Source organism: Cavia porcellus, unplaced genomic scaffold (genome assembly GCF_034190915.1).
Source record: "Cavia porcellus strain 051 isolate PalLab524CR breed Dunkin Hartley unplaced genomic scaffold, mCavPor4.1 scaffold_6, whole genome shotgun sequence".
In the NCBI taxonomy this organism is placed as follows: Eukaryota; Metazoa; Chordata; class Mammalia; order Rodentia; family Caviidae; genus Cavia; species Cavia porcellus.
This window is the reverse complement of record NW_026947489.1, coordinates 59,592,243-59,607,465: the sequence shown is the minus strand read 5'-3', so window position 1 is coordinate 59,607,465 and position 15,223 is coordinate 59,592,243. Positions and strand designations below refer to the sequence as shown.

Below are 15,223 nucleotides of genomic sequence, written 5' to 3'. Positions count from 1 at the left end.
AGGGTTTTATTGTGTAGCTCAGACTAGTTTTACACTTATTATGCAGCCCAGACTGGCCTTGAACTCATGACAACCCTCCTGTCTTAGCCTCCCAAGTGCTGAGATCACAAGCATGCACCACTATGGCTATCTCTACAGCATGTTTTCTTTAGAAAAGGTCCATCTTTGAGAAAGCCTTTCTAAAACAAGTGCTCAGGGATAAAACACTGAAGACACAATTAGCTAAGTCATGGGAAAGGTCAGTTAATGGCCATTGGAATCAGCTCTTAGAAAACGGCCCAGAGTCCAGAATGGGTTCTGAGGGGCAATGTGGGAAATGGACAGGACTGGGGGCAACCGCAAGAGGTAATGACCACAAGGTATTGTCTGTGCCATACAGCTTGCATATCTCTTGCCCACAGCAGCCTTGGGTTTCTTTGTAGCCTTGATGGAATATTTTACCACCTGGCCCTGGCCTGCACTGACTCTGCAAGTTCAGGGCTCTGGACTCGCTTCCAAAGACAAAGGAGATAGTGTGCAAACACCTGCTTCTTTTCTTAGGAAAGTGGGTCCTGATGGAACGGTGAATTTCACTTGGCACTTAATTGTAATAATTCCCTGGCCCTGAATCAAGGCCAGCAGCTTCCTGACGCTGTTGGTTTCAAGCAGGAGCCTAAAGAGATGTCTTTCTATGGTCTGTTGGCCATTTCAGAACTTGGCCAGTGAAATGGTCAATTCATTAGAAAGAAACAGCTTGAAGTAACATCCCCTCCCCTGCCCTATGAGTGGCTGTGAGCATGGCAGGCTGCAGCGGCACAGGAAGGGAGCCACCAGCATTTACTGGGACCCACGCCATGCTGGGACCTGGAGTGCAGGGAAACCAAGTAACACCCCCTCCCCCACCGTGAGTGGCTGTGAGTGTGGCAAGCTCTGGTGGCCCAAGACAGGAGCCACCGGCATTTACTGAGACCCACGCCATGCTGGGATTGTAGCACAGGGAAACCAAGCAACCCCTCTCCAACTGCCTGTTTTGTTTTGTTGAACTTCAATATACATGAAAGCATGGACAGCTAATTTGAAGAGAACAAGAGACTACGATAGCCATTAGTGACTTCCCTGTTGTCTGGTTTTGAAGATCTAAAATGCCTTCCTCATTCTGTTCAGATCAGTTTTATACTATGTTTTTTTGTATGAAATTTCTGTATGTGAAGACATGGACAACTATTTGGAAGAAAACAAGAGAGAATATGATGCACAGTGAAGATCTCAGGTTATTTAGATTTGAAATTTATATCTCTTACATTGCTTTCTTATGTCCTATTTTGTTCTGTTTTGTTGTGTTTAATTTTATCCCCTTTAAAAAAAAGAAAAAAATTGTAATAATGCCAATGTCTACATATTTCTGCCTTCCAAGCAGATGTACCTATGGGCATGTATGTATCCACACTGGGTCTAAATCAGCTCTGCACTAAAGGTCAGTAATGGAAAGTGCAGGCAACTTGGCACCTTTCATTCCTGCTCCTCCATTTCCTCCATCTCCATCTCCTTCCACTCCTTCCTCTACTCATTCCTCTTCTCATTCTCCTGTTACTGAGTTTTTAACACATCTATCTTTATGAGAGTGTGTTGATTGACTTGGCAAGTCAGTTTTACTATGCTGACATCTAAGCTGATGGTTCCAATCCTTAGTTTCATCATTTGCTTGACAAACATCTTTACCGGGATTTTCTGCCTATTTATGTGTCTAAGGTGGAGGAGAGCTGTCCTCTCAGTTTGTCTTCTGACCTACCTGTTGTGAGGACAGCAGATACCCCTCTGTGGTCACTCATGGGGATGAGTTTCTTATTCTCTTCATCCAGATTTCACAAGATTAAGGCCCTGCCACACCTAGACTTTGGAATCTGATAACGTTGCTATGGCAGCCCTAGGAATCTGATGCACCAAATATGATTTCTGTTAAAATCAGCATCACCTGGGATCTTGTTGGAAGTACAAATCCTCCTGTTGGAATTAGAAAACCTGGGAGTAGAGCCCAGAATTCTGTATTGAGAAATCTCCAGGTGATTTGGAGGCAGTGCCATGTTGGAGAACCACTGCTGCCCACTGGCAGGGCTGGGAGAAGCTCATTTCCACTGGAACATGGCTCTCTCAGCCCAGGAAAGTAGGAAGAAGATTGCTGAAAACTTCATGAACAATGGTCAGAACCTAATTGATAATTATACCACGTAACACAAGCAAGTTATATTAAGATTGTAGGTAAATGTTACATATTCTGACAGTTTTCAATCACCTGGTCACATATTTCACAGTTATTGTTTTTTCTCAAAAAATTACCTTTTTGTGTGCTTGGCATAAATACCAAGTAGATATAATTTCTCTCAAATTCTTAGCTTTCTGAGAGAAATAAACTTACAGTATGGGTGCTGACCTGTGTGTGTGTGTGTGTGTGTGTGTGTGTGTGTGTGTGTAGGGGTCATTAAGTGCCCTGTCCAGGGACTCAGCAACCCACGACAGGGACTTGCCATACAGGGCTCCTCCTACTGTGTCCTCGTTTGAGTCTGTCTGCGCCAGAGTGTGGCCCACTGTGTCCATTTCAGTGTCAATAGAGACTTTAGAAATCGCTTCCTCAGCAAATCACTGTAAAAATATGGAGCCAGCATCCAACCTTTTAATGTCATAGAGCAAAAACCTGAATGCCCTTTGTAAGTCCACCTTATGACTGCATCTCCTATTTTTTTCTATTAACTACCCATCTGATTGTTAAGTGCCATCCAACTTCTCTCCCCTTCCATCTCCAGAGCGTTACTGTTTTAGTTACTTTTCTCACATTGCTGAGATAAAATACCTCTTAGCCAAAGTTACAGAAAGATTTTCTTAGTTCACAGTTTGTAGAGGTTTCAGTTTATAATTGTTTGGCTCCAAGGCAGGGTGGCTTTGCAGAGAACAATTTCTTGGAAGGCACAAGACAGCAAAAGTGGCAAGGGGACCTTAACAGCATCTCTCTGTCCCTTTTATACTCTAGTTGGGCTACCAGGGTTACAGGTGTCAAACCAATCAGTGGGCTAATTTAGTAATTACACAACCTTAATCCCAGCATTGCACCATGAATCAAACACACTCTCGATCCAGGCACCTCTGAAAGAGCACTACCTATGACTACATGAGGCTTTGGGGGGGACATCTAGATACAAGCTGTCACACCTAGCAAAGCCAAGGCAGGAAGAGGTCCCCTTTCCCTACTGGAAGGGAATTTTCTGTGGGTCCATCAGTATTTGGGGCTCTCCCATGATCCTCTTTTCTCTGTGCTCCTGATTCTCTGATTGCTTTGCTTGTTCTTGTCCATCTGGCCATCTGCCCATCTGCCTTGCCAAGCTTCAAGGCCCTGGGCTCTGACACACCTGCCACTCACAGGATTAGCTGCTCATTGTGGCTTCTGTCCCTTGAATGCTGTCCACTCTGGCAGGGACAAGGTGACATTCATGGCTGTGTGTTACTTGTTGTCAGGGATAAAGCAGCCTGGGGACTGACTATGGCTTTGGTGAGGAAATTTTACCAAAGATGCCTTCGTTCCTGACCATCCCATGCAACATTTCCCATAATCACATGTGCATCTCAGAAGATGGAGAAAATAATGGGGTTAGAATATCAGATACCATAGCTGCAGAATCCACTATCACACAAGCCAGCATCTACCAGCTATGGGTTTTGTATTTCTGGAGAACACGCTTCTGCTTTTGTTATGGGCCATGCAGAACCTGGGAGCCTACCCTCCTACCACTCCAGCACCACAGCTGGGTTCCCTCCTTTGTTCTCAGCTCCAAATGCAGGGCTGGGGCCTCTGCAGAAATGCCGTGTATGGTGAGTGCGTACTATAGGTCACAGCTACCTTGGTGCCTCCTTAAACCAAGCCAGACACATTTTGCCTGAGACAGGGTAACCAGGATGTGGTGCTGGAGGAGAGGCTGATTGCCTGTTGAGTTGCTTTGGAAAGGTAGTTCCTTGGTCTCCAACTTGCACCTGTAACTTCCTCCTGTTGAAGGCTGTAGATTTCTAACTTCATGAAATAATATACGTATATTTTAAAGAAGTTAAAATTAGGGAATTTATCAGCTGCTTCCTTGGAGTATTGGTGCAGGAATGTGCAAGATGCTTAAGGCCTTCAGACAGAGCTGATCTTAGTCCTAGGAAAAGTTTCCTGGCCTGCTAAGGGCATGAGACTCCCCAAGCCCAGAGACGGTTGGGTTCTTCCATGGACCCCAACTCTGTTAATGCTGAGGCCAGGGCTTCTAAGGTGAAAATAAGCAGCATTTGTCATCCCAGGGAGCTAGCAGCCATCTCTTTCCAAAAAATCTCCTTGGGAAGATAATATACTAACAGCAATAAGGTGACACAGAGTGTCACATTCTGCATAATTAGACTTATATGAGGTACCTAGAGTAAGAAAACCCTAGAGAATGGAGCAGAATTGAGACTGTCACTTGGAAGCAGGGAGAAGAAACATTTACTGTTTACTGCACACAGTTCCTTTTGGGGAAGATAAGAACACTTTATCAATGGATAATGGTGGAGGGAGAGTACATGAAGTGTGATTCAGTGGGCTCCAAAGATTTTCCTTTTTTCTAATTTTAGTGTTGCGATTGTATATTACTGGCCACTCATAGAATAAGTGTAAGCGTTAAGAGTTGTCAAGCTAAGGGGAGTCACCAAGAATAATCTCCCAGTTTTCTTATTTTGCAGGTGAGGAAGTTCCTTGGCCTGGTTCTTGGCCTGGAAGTTCTGGTCTCTGGACACAGAAATCTGTTGGTGATCAAGATGGGCAGGAACAGAGGCCTCCTCATGTCCTGCCTAAGTGTCTCTCACAGACTCGCCTGCACAGAGACATGCAGGACTGCAGGGAATGCATGTTTGAAATTCTGACCAGCACCTTCCAAGGTGAGGCCACCTTTGGACCACTACTGAAAAAGTACCCAGGGCAGGTCCACTCCAGGAGCCACAAGCATCAGTCCAGGTGAGCCTTGAACATCCTCAGGGGAAGCAAATGATTTGACTGCACATGGGAACAGGAGGACAACAAAGAACCTATGACACCCACTTTGCAAACCTTTATCCAAGCCAACTCTTCCATGCCCAGAAACATTTCTAATGACTTAGGGTCAGTAGAGTTTTCTCTTTTCTTCACTCTCCTTTGCTATCTAATAAAAACATTCCCAACAGTTAATGCTAATACGCGAGAAAGCTTCAGTGGATCCAAACATTACCATTTCCTATTAGCACTCAGGAAAATTAACTGGGACTCCTACTGGTTGCCTTGCTGCTGAGTTAACTTAGGCACAAACAATAAAGGACTCCAGATGGTTCACAATGACATGGTTGTCAAGAGAAGGTAGGACAACTCTGTCAGAGTAAAGAAAACAGAACCATAAAACCCAGTATTCTATTCAAGACAGAACAGTGAGGAACAGGATCTGACTCAAGAGGAAATCATTCTGCTCGCATCCACATTTTTCCTGAAAATAGCCACACCAGCGCATTATCTGTGGAAATGCTGCCTCCACTCCTCCCTCCTCCCCAGCTCTCCCTCTTCTTGGCTGATCCCACTGTAGCTGGTATTTAGGAACTATTTGGATTGCATCTCCTCCTGTGATTAAGCTGACTCATAAAACAGGGAAACAGAAGAGCCAGTGAGACAGGAGAGCAGAAGGAGGAGACTCCGAGGCTACACTGTGGCAGGAGAGATTCTGGAGGGCCGAGTCAACAGGAAGCCTGCAGGACAAACTAGTGATGGATTCTCACTGTGCTCTCCTTGCCTCAGTGTGAAACCTGCTGCACTCCAGCCCCAGCACCCAGGAAGGTCCTAGTACTCTGGGTGTGCTTGACATCCTAGCATAAAAGCAGGAAGCTTGTGTACACACATGCACGTGCACACATGTACATGCAGGTGAACTATGAACACAGCTATATCAGTGTCCTCTAGTCATGCAAGGCCGGGAAATCAAACACAGCCTTGTCAGTGTCCTCTAGTTGTCCAGGGCATTTCCGCTGTGGGGACCCAGATAAAGGGTTCCCAGGATATTTTGATTATTTCTCACAGCTGTAGGTAGATCTCAAGTGATGTCCAAGCTGAAAGATCAATTTCTAGAGTGTAAAAAACTAGCATACACAAGACGAAAGTGAATGTGACCAGGACAAGCACCCTTGGTATTAAAGTCACCCTTTCCAGCTAGGAACTGTGGTGCAGTGGTAGCAAAAAGGCACTTTTCGGAGTCACTTCTGAGAGAGAAGAAAGCAAGAAGTTTGTAGAACCAAGACACAGTACCTGTCATGGAAATTTGAAGAGGTCCAGCTGCTTTTTTTTAAACCCTAGAAATATTTGCAGAATCTGTTTTGTATGTGTTCATTTGTGTATCAGACATAAGTAAGTAAGACACTTCTGTCCCTCTCCAGCTCCTAACCCTGGTGAGTGTGAAGACCATTGCTTTTGCATCTTCCTTCTAGAAGGTCCACCTTATCTAGCCATGGTAGAGGGCAGAAATATTCCCACGGTGGCAGTTATGACACACCCAAGGCAGAAGTCATAAATTAACAAATGGCTTTGGCTACTAAGTGATCATTAGGCCAACAGTGTCATTACCTTCATGAAACCATCTGTAATGTAAAGATGGATACAAATTGTCTCTGGATCAAACACTGAAAATGAATTTACCTGGCACCTGGCTTGGATTTTAAATAACCTTTAGATGGACAGTTTGAAAGAATTGAGAGGAAGATGATTCAGCATGGATCTAGGAAAAGAGGCCATGATAGAATTTTCCAGAGGAGAGAGACAAGTGGAGCCATGTATGCACACACACACATAAACAAGAAACAAATTGGAATTGATTTTACTGAGACTTCAGTACAATGTTTATAACACTGTCTTAGTCACTTTCCTTGTTGCTGTGATGCCAGTACCAAACTTAACGAAGGAAAGGTTCATTTTGGTTCATTTTTCAGTCCGTGTCTGGTTGTTTCCAAAGAAGAAACAGCATAGTAGACGGGCCCAGCAGAAGAAAAGCTGCTCACGTCCTGGTGGCCAGGAAGCAGAGGGAGGGGAAGAGCCTAGGAGAGAGGCCACATCTCTAGTGACCCACCTCTTCTAACCATGCCCCACCGCCTAACATTGCATTTACATCACTGCCCCCATGATCCAATCACCATGCAAGAGCCTGCCCATAAGTACATGAGGCTTTGGGAATCCCCCCAAATATAAACCATAACAAACACTAATACAAGATCTTAATGTCAAAGAACATATGCTGGCTGCAGGAACAGTAAGACTGCCAAACCTAAAGAAGAGATTTACAGGTAACTGAGACACATTTACTGCCAGAAATGACAAATGCATTATTGGTTGCTGTACCACCCTGAGGAAGGGATGAAACTTTGAGCTTAGCTGTCTCCTTGCTCTGAGTGTCCTTTCTCTCATTCCATATAACCTGGGACCTGATCATGTTGGAGCCCTCACTGAGTTTCTTTCCTCTTCTAAAAGGTCCTCCCCTCTATGCTTTTGGGCTGGGTAAGTACCTTGCCTTTTCTAAGCCTCCACACTGGTCAAGTGAAGCCCCTTTACACTCAGAACTTGCCACTCAACCTTGCCAGCTAATTAACGGAAGTCTTGGCCTTTCACAGGAACCATGTGCTCCAAAAGGCAAGACTAGGGCCTTCCGTCTTCTGCCAAGGAGCAGAGTTTGGTTACTTTGCTCACTTGTGTGTGTTCTGCATCTAACACACTGCCCATGACAGGACAGCTACTACAGCAATCACCGGATGCATAGCTGACTTGATTTTTTTACAGCTCTATATGACGTTGAAGACAAGGGCCAATGGAGGTAGTTTTGCTTTACAAAAAGGCTGTAAAAAGTAGTAACACTTTCCAGAAATTGTCAGTGTGGGAAGGGACTAATGGATCTACTGAAACTAAAGACTAAATGCAGAAAAGGAGGATGTGCCCTATGTTAATGAAGATCCTGTAAGATGGGTCATAGAAGGGATTCCTAGGAATAGGAATAATCCAGGGAGCAAAGGTGAATAGTAAGAAGCTGTGTGCACATGTCAGTGAGACAGGATGTTTGTGCTGTCAGCAGATCACCCTGCTCTGCTGGACTGTGCATGGCGTGTGAGAGGAGAGAGAGTGGGAGAGAGGGGTGGAGACAGAAAGACAGAGAAAGAGAGAGAGAGAGAGAGCAAGAACATGTGTGCATTCCTGTATTCACATGAACATGTGAGAATGTGTGCATATATGTGTCTGAAAGTACACTATGCACATGCATGAGTCTTTGGTGTGTGTGTGTGTGAATAATGCAGAAATGCTGGAAGACACACTAGAGGTGCTTGAGAATTAGGAAAATATTTTATATCACAAGTACAGGAAAGCAAATGGGTAGACTTGTGTAAGCAAGCATGTGCATTAAAGTTAGATCAAAACCAACATGTCTAAAAGTATCTCCCTTACTGAACTGACTTATAAACTTGCATCTTATCTGTGATCCTGCCTGGGAAACGATCTGAACATGTGTCAGACAGCTGTGACCAACAGGAGACCTGCAGCAGGCTCATGTTTGCAGTTGGTGTGGAGAACGAGAGAGTCTTAATTCCTGCAACGCAGTGTGCTAACAGAGAACATGCTCCCCTTTAAATGCACGTGGTGCAGCAGAGTGAACTGAGAATCCATCAAGTTCCAAATCGGGGAGATCCTCAGAGGCTACAAAGCAGATAGAATTCATAAGAACCCGGAGTGCCAGCTTTGGCTGAGACAGTGGGAACAAGGCCTGAATAGGGCTGGAGCTGGTGCTGAAGATTCAGTGCCCTATCAGGGGTGGTATAGGTACCCAAGGTCTCCATAGGGACAAGAAATAAAATTATAGACTTCTTAATAATACCGGGACCCACGCATGGACCAGCTCATCTTGAAAATGGGGCTTGAAGATTCTTTCTGCTTATCCTAGAAAGAACCACTGAGGTTCTGTGCAGCTGTGGTTCTGCACAGGAATCTCGATGGGACATATGAGTACAGGACACTCCAGGAAAGCTGAAGTTCTGGAGCACTCACGAAGTCATGTGCAAATCCCTTTTCAGGTCACCTACATAGAAATCTTGCAGCAGGACCACTCTGGGTAAGAAGAACTTGCAACAAAAGCATGATAAACCCTAAACAAACTACTCAGAAAGTAAATTAATAGAGGAGAAGAACCTATACCCTCCTTCCAAAATACTTTTAAAGACGCAAGCAAGGTTTCTAAATATAACAAAGCAGATATCTTCTGAAAGAAAAAACTGAATGGGTCTGTACCCAACAGATTAAACACACCTAAATGAAATAAATCAAATCCGGATCAAAACAACGTCCACCTAGTGTAGTGCAGAGACATGATGAGATAAAAACAGACTTAAAAAGATACATAAGGAAAAAAGAAGGTACAATGCACATGGAAAGAATTCTAGAATGAAAAAAGAAAGGATAGGAGAAGGATGGTTCCTCTGAATAGACAGAACACAAATAAGAATTTAAAAAAAAATTAATGAAGAAGCATAGGGTAGGAACTATAAAAAATAAAAAAAACTCAACAAACTAAAGGCACAGTGAAAATGCACATATATTTAAAAATAATCAAGGACATAAAGGGGTTTATGCAAAAGAACAACACTAGCTTGTATACAGAATTATGATCAGCAATGAGAGAGGGCATTCAGCAAATTAGGAGGGATTGAGCACATTTTGAAGCCTAGAGTCAGCCTCTGTGTGTGTGTGTGTGTGTGTGCATATGTGTGCATGCGTGTGCGTGTGCGTGTACGTGTGCGTGTGCGTGTGCGTGTGCGTGTGTGTGTGTGTGTGTGTGTGTGTGTGTGTGTGTGTGTACAGGATGGAGATAGCACGAGGGACTGAGTCCTAGAGGCCAAAATTTGAGAGAAGAGAAATGGCAGAGATCAAATGCAGATTCTGCTCTACACTCTGCTGAACAGGATCACCAGCTACTTGGGCCACTTCGCCTCTCTTGTGTTTAACATAAGAGTGTGATCTTCTTCCAGTCAAGCTGTACCTTCTCTACTGCAAGCTGAACCTACTCTACTTTGTGAAGTAGAAAAGGCCATGACGTGACAGCACTTCATGATCTTAGAGCAGAGTGCCCATCCTTAACAGATCCACAGGGCTACATCTGTGCCCATTTCCTGGCCTTCATCTACCCTGGACTGTTCACCTGGCATGAGTACACTCTTCAGTTTACTTTGTTTGGACCTGTTTGTAAGTGTAAGGAAGATGGCAGCCAATCCATACTGTGCAGCACAAGTTTATCACCCCAGGATTAGGGTGCAGTTCACCCCAGCTCTGTCCTGGGAGAGCCCAGCCTCTGCAGCAGTGTCTCCCACAGGAAAATGGCCAGCTGTTCCTGGAGACCACACTCCACATGGCCCATTTCCTTCCCAATTTCACTGGATGCCAATTGTGGACATCAGGGTGGTGGTTTCATGGTAAAGGCTCTGAAGATGAACATGTCAAATACAACATTATACAATTAAGTTTCACAGGGTCACTAAGCACCATGCAACAACAAACCAAACACCAACTTGCAGCTTCCTGAGCATTCTTGCTCATCAGAAGATGTGCACAGGTCTTTGACAGTGTGGTGTCAGCTGCAGTGTGCCAGAGCTATAGTCCAGGACACCAGGGAGGAGGTGAGAATGTTTTGTCTCCAGGAACCTGTCTTGAATGATAAGACATGTTTTGGCAACACATCTACTGGAATTGTGTCTGTTTCCAGGAGATAAATGCAGTCTTTTGTCCACCAAGCTTTCTGTGATGTGTATGAGGTTGTTAGTTTTATGTACCAGTACTGTTTTGTCAGAATCAGTGACCAACAGATGCAGACTGGCAGGCATAAGCCAAGCAATAACCTGGCAGGGTGCATCTTTCTGCATGCAGGAATGGTCCCATAGGAAAAGCCAGTCTGAACTGAGCAGCACCACCTGCAAATGCTTTTCACTGCATGGACACCAGGGATCCTTTCACTTCAGGCCATGGACTAATAGCCACTCTGTTAGGAACTAGGTCATATGCAGGAATTGAGTAGCAGTCAAATGAAGGAGCAAACAAAGCTTCATCTGTATTTACAGCCACTCCCTGTAGCTTGCATCACTGCCTTAGGTCCACCTCCCATCAGAAGAGCAATGGTATTGGATTCTTGTAGAAGCACAAATCCTACTGTGAACTTCACATGTGAGGGATCTAGGTTGTGCCCTTCTTGTGGGAATCTAATCCCTGATGATCTCAGGAAGAGCTGAGGTAGTGATGCTAGCACTGGGGAGTGTTTGCAGGTACAGTTGAGCATTAGCAGGGAGGTTTGGCTGCAGAGGCCATAACTAATTAATTGCTTACAGACTCTTATCAAAACCCTATCAATGAGTGGTAGGTAGCAATTAAGCCTGCCTGCGTCCCTGGGAGGCTTTCTAGTGACATGAACTGATGAAATTCAATTGTACACCTACATCTGCTGGCAGGCTTTAAGTAAGAATCTGGCACTTATTTTAGTTTGCATGTTATTTTTATTTAGTTCATTGAGGCATTTAGGTTCATTAGGTGTTAGGTATTTAGGTTTAAGTATTTAGATATTTTATTTACTTTGCATATTATTGCCCGTTATTTTATTTACCACTTCTATCTGTGCCTCTTTCTTATACTTGTCTCAGTCACAGGTTTGGAAAGCTAGAAGCTAATCTGAACCAAAATAAGTAAAAACCAAATTTCACTGGAGAGCTTCTTTGCAAAGAGGGAAAGAAGACTCAGTGATGACACAGTAGAACATTCTAAGACACAACAAAAAGAACATTTCACTGGAAAGAAAATATCAAGAGGTCGTTTTTAGCTGCAAAGATGACTCACATTTTCTAAGGCGATTTTGTATAATATGTGATCATTGTCTATCCAAGGAAGCTATGAAACTTTCAAAGCTGCTTTGCCACATGGAAAAGAAGAGTTTTTTTTTGTTTTTTTTTAAACTCAAAGAACTCAAAGTTTTGAAGGTGACCATTTCATGGAATGTGCCTCCACTGAGAGCATTCTTCGTGGTTCATTGCTAGAGCCAAAAACCCCTTCATTGTTGGTGAAGGGTGGGTCTTGCCTGCTGCTGGGGACACTTGTCTTGAAGTTTTAGTCAATGTTGAAGTTAAAAGGTGCCACATGTTCCTCTTTCAGACAGCACCATAGTGAGACAAAGTGATGAAATACAGAGGATATTGCAGCACAGTGGGTAGAGAGGAGCAGGCTGAAGAGTCTGCTGGTGTTGCTAACAAGACAGCAGCACTTGTTTCTCTGTGCTGTTCTTTTCAGCTGGATGTGCATAAAGGTGATATTATGTATACTTTTGTTGTCAACCAACACCACAGTTGCAGTTGTTCAAGTGTTTGAATGATTACATATGAGGAAAACCGAATTGGTCATTTTGTATCTTATATACATGAAAACATATTGGTTGCTAAGACTGGATAGCTTTCTGGTTTCACTGCTCAAGTCAGAAGGTCACTTCTGAGTGTGACCCTATACACTGTTTCATATGTAGAGAAAGGCTGGTTAGCTGAAAAATGTCATGCAAGCAATGTTTTGCAGGGGGTGAGCTAAATTGTTAACTAGATTAAGGTGCACACCCTAAATTCACATCTGTTCACACATCTCTGTGAGCAGACGGGTGTGGAGTACACACATCTTCTCTTACACATAGTAGTAAGATGGCTATCTAAAGGTAGATTGCTGGCTAGAGTGTTTGAGTTATGAGATTCATTCCATTTTTCTTAGACAAACAGGTACCACTGGCAGCACAATTCAGTGACACAAACTTGCCTGTTTTTGTGACATATTCAACCTTCTTCACCTGTCACTTCAGGGGAGAATGACAACTACGTTTGAGTCTGCAGATTCACAACCAAACTGGCATTATGGGGCAATAAATAAGCATTAGGATTCTTAACATGGTTCCAACATCAGCAGAAATTCTGAAAGAGCCTAAGCCAGGACCTTCTTCCTCCCACATGGTACAAGCTCAGTCATCTCAGCTTTAAAGAATTTAAGCAATTTCTGGGAAGATGGAGGAGTGGTGAGCAGCAGAGAAAGAGCCTGTTATGGTTGATAGATTGTGTCAACTTGAGAAGTTTAGAAATTTAACTAAGAAACTGAGAGGGAGCCTGAGTCCTTACTTTGTAAATATTCCAAGCCTGTGGAAGAGCAGGTGTGGAGGTGATGTGAGTGCTACACCCACCCTGGGAGCAGGGGGGTGGCCTGCATACAATCCAAGCGAGGAGAAGAGGCTTATTCTCCAGCCTCCTTTTTTTTTTTAACTGTAGATGCTTTTGCTGGTTGCTGCCTTGAAGTGTTGGCCCTGTGCCATGTCACCCTGCCTTGGAGCCAGCTGATTATGGACTGAAACCTCCATAGACTATGAGCTAAATAAACCTTTCCTTCCTTCATTTTGGGTGTCTGTATTTTCATCCTAGCAACAAGAAAAAAGTAATCAAGAAAGAGCCTCTCTGAGATTTGGTGTCCAGACACTGGAATGTGAGGAAGAGAAGAAGGAGGGATGCTGGTCTCTGGAACCTAGAAAGGATCTGAAGCAAGAATTGAAACCCAAAGGGAGAATGAGGAGAAAAACTTCAGTGAACAAGGAGGAGGCTGATGGTACTTATTGCCTAAGCCCAGAATAACCTCGTGGAAGGGAATGATTGCACTTGTGGAAGCCCAGTGGGCAACTGCAGTGGACTGCAGTGGCAGGTGGTGAGTTGTTCCCTTTGGGACTGCCCCCAGGAGAGGCTGATTGGCTGGGAGTCATTTTGGAGAGAGGCTAACTGAGCTCCAGACTCAGAATGGCTGCAGAGTCCAGTTCAAGACACAGGGGTTGTGGGGACTGCAGTGGGCTGGGCCAGCCTGGACTCAGCTATGCGGCTGGAGGCCAGCCTGAACTTCATCGGAAGTCAGTCTGCGGGCGCCCTAGGACTGTCCACTGTCTCCCCATGGAGCTGCTGCCAGCTTGCTGGGATCCACTGATGTGGACTCTGTCTGCCCAAGTTGCTCACCAGTAGCAGCAGGGACACACTTTGAAGTGAACTTTTTTCATTTATTTCTTTCTCTCTTGTTTTTTTTTAAAAAGATTTTTTGTTTGTTTTTTGTTTTTCTTCATTGTCTGTTTTCGTAGGAGTGTGAACAGGGTTTCTAGTTCATGTTGTTGTGCTATATTTTTGTTTTTCCTTCTTCCGTCTTTGCCTCCTGTGTTCTATATCAGATTCCCAAAGTTGGTGTGAGCTTCATTTGTCCTCCAGCCTTGCTTTTAATCTCTTCCTTTGCTTCTCTTCCTCTGGTTTCCCACCTAACCTCTTTCCATTTTTTTCCCCTGAGGATAATTGTGCCATATCGAGGGCTTATTTACTGCATGCAATTTTCTGGTTCATTTTAGAATTTTTTATGTAACCACAAAACTAGCTCATATGGTTAGAGGTAGAAAATTAATAGTTACCTCAGCCTGTCATTTTCATGCTACTGTTATTACCACATTAAGCAAAGTGACATAGTCATTCTAACCATTGTTTTTCCTGGTATATCAAGACTGAGATAATAGGCCAGTGCTAAAGAACAAGGGGCTTGGCCAAGCAGGCAGCAGTTTCCCATCCCTAATAATTTAAAGAGGTAAAACCTTGCAACAGACTCAAAACCCAAAAGCCAAGTACACCTGGAGAATGTCTCTGAGTAGGCATTTCCTAAGAGTTCTAAATACTAATGATAAGGCTACTTACAACAGGAAATTTACAAGCATCAAGCCAGGAATTAAACTTAAAAATACAAAATAATAAAATTCTTAGACAGAATGCAACCCCAGACATTGGGTTCACCAAAAGCAAACCCAGGGAGCAATGAGGTGGAGCAATGCAAAGCCACCCCCTGGGCTCTGTGAAGGGGTAAGAGCAAAACAAGTGAGTGAGATCTAGAAAAGATCAAATCAGAAGTAATTTCTCAGATAATTAGAGAGGTGGTGACCATAATGAAAGACACTTCTAGTGATTCTAGAGCAGATACAGATAAAAAATAGTGGATCTTAGAAAAATGACAAAAACCATGAATGCCCAAAATAGGAAGGGAACAGAATCCACAAAACTGATTCAAACAGATACCTAGGAAAATAAAACTTCCATTTAAAATCTATGCAACACAATGAGCCAATGTGAGGACAAA

At 43.8% G+C, this 15,223-nt stretch overlaps 1 protein-coding gene and 1 non-coding gene across 6 annotated transcripts in view; one reads left to right on the top strand and one right to left on the bottom strand.

Annotated features, from left to right (window-relative positions):
- The window catches only part of Dpp6 (dipeptidyl peptidase like 6), an 827,976-nt gene that overhangs the window by 178,309 nt on the left and 634,444 nt on the right, over positions 1 to 15,223 (bottom strand). The window lies entirely within an intron of this gene.
- On the top strand, positions 598 to 734 carry LOC111756772 (small nucleolar RNA SNORA2/SNORA34 family). Its single transcript, XR_002791191.1, has one exon. It is a non-coding gene; the product is annotated as a small nucleolar RNA SNORA2/SNORA34 family (small nucleolar RNA).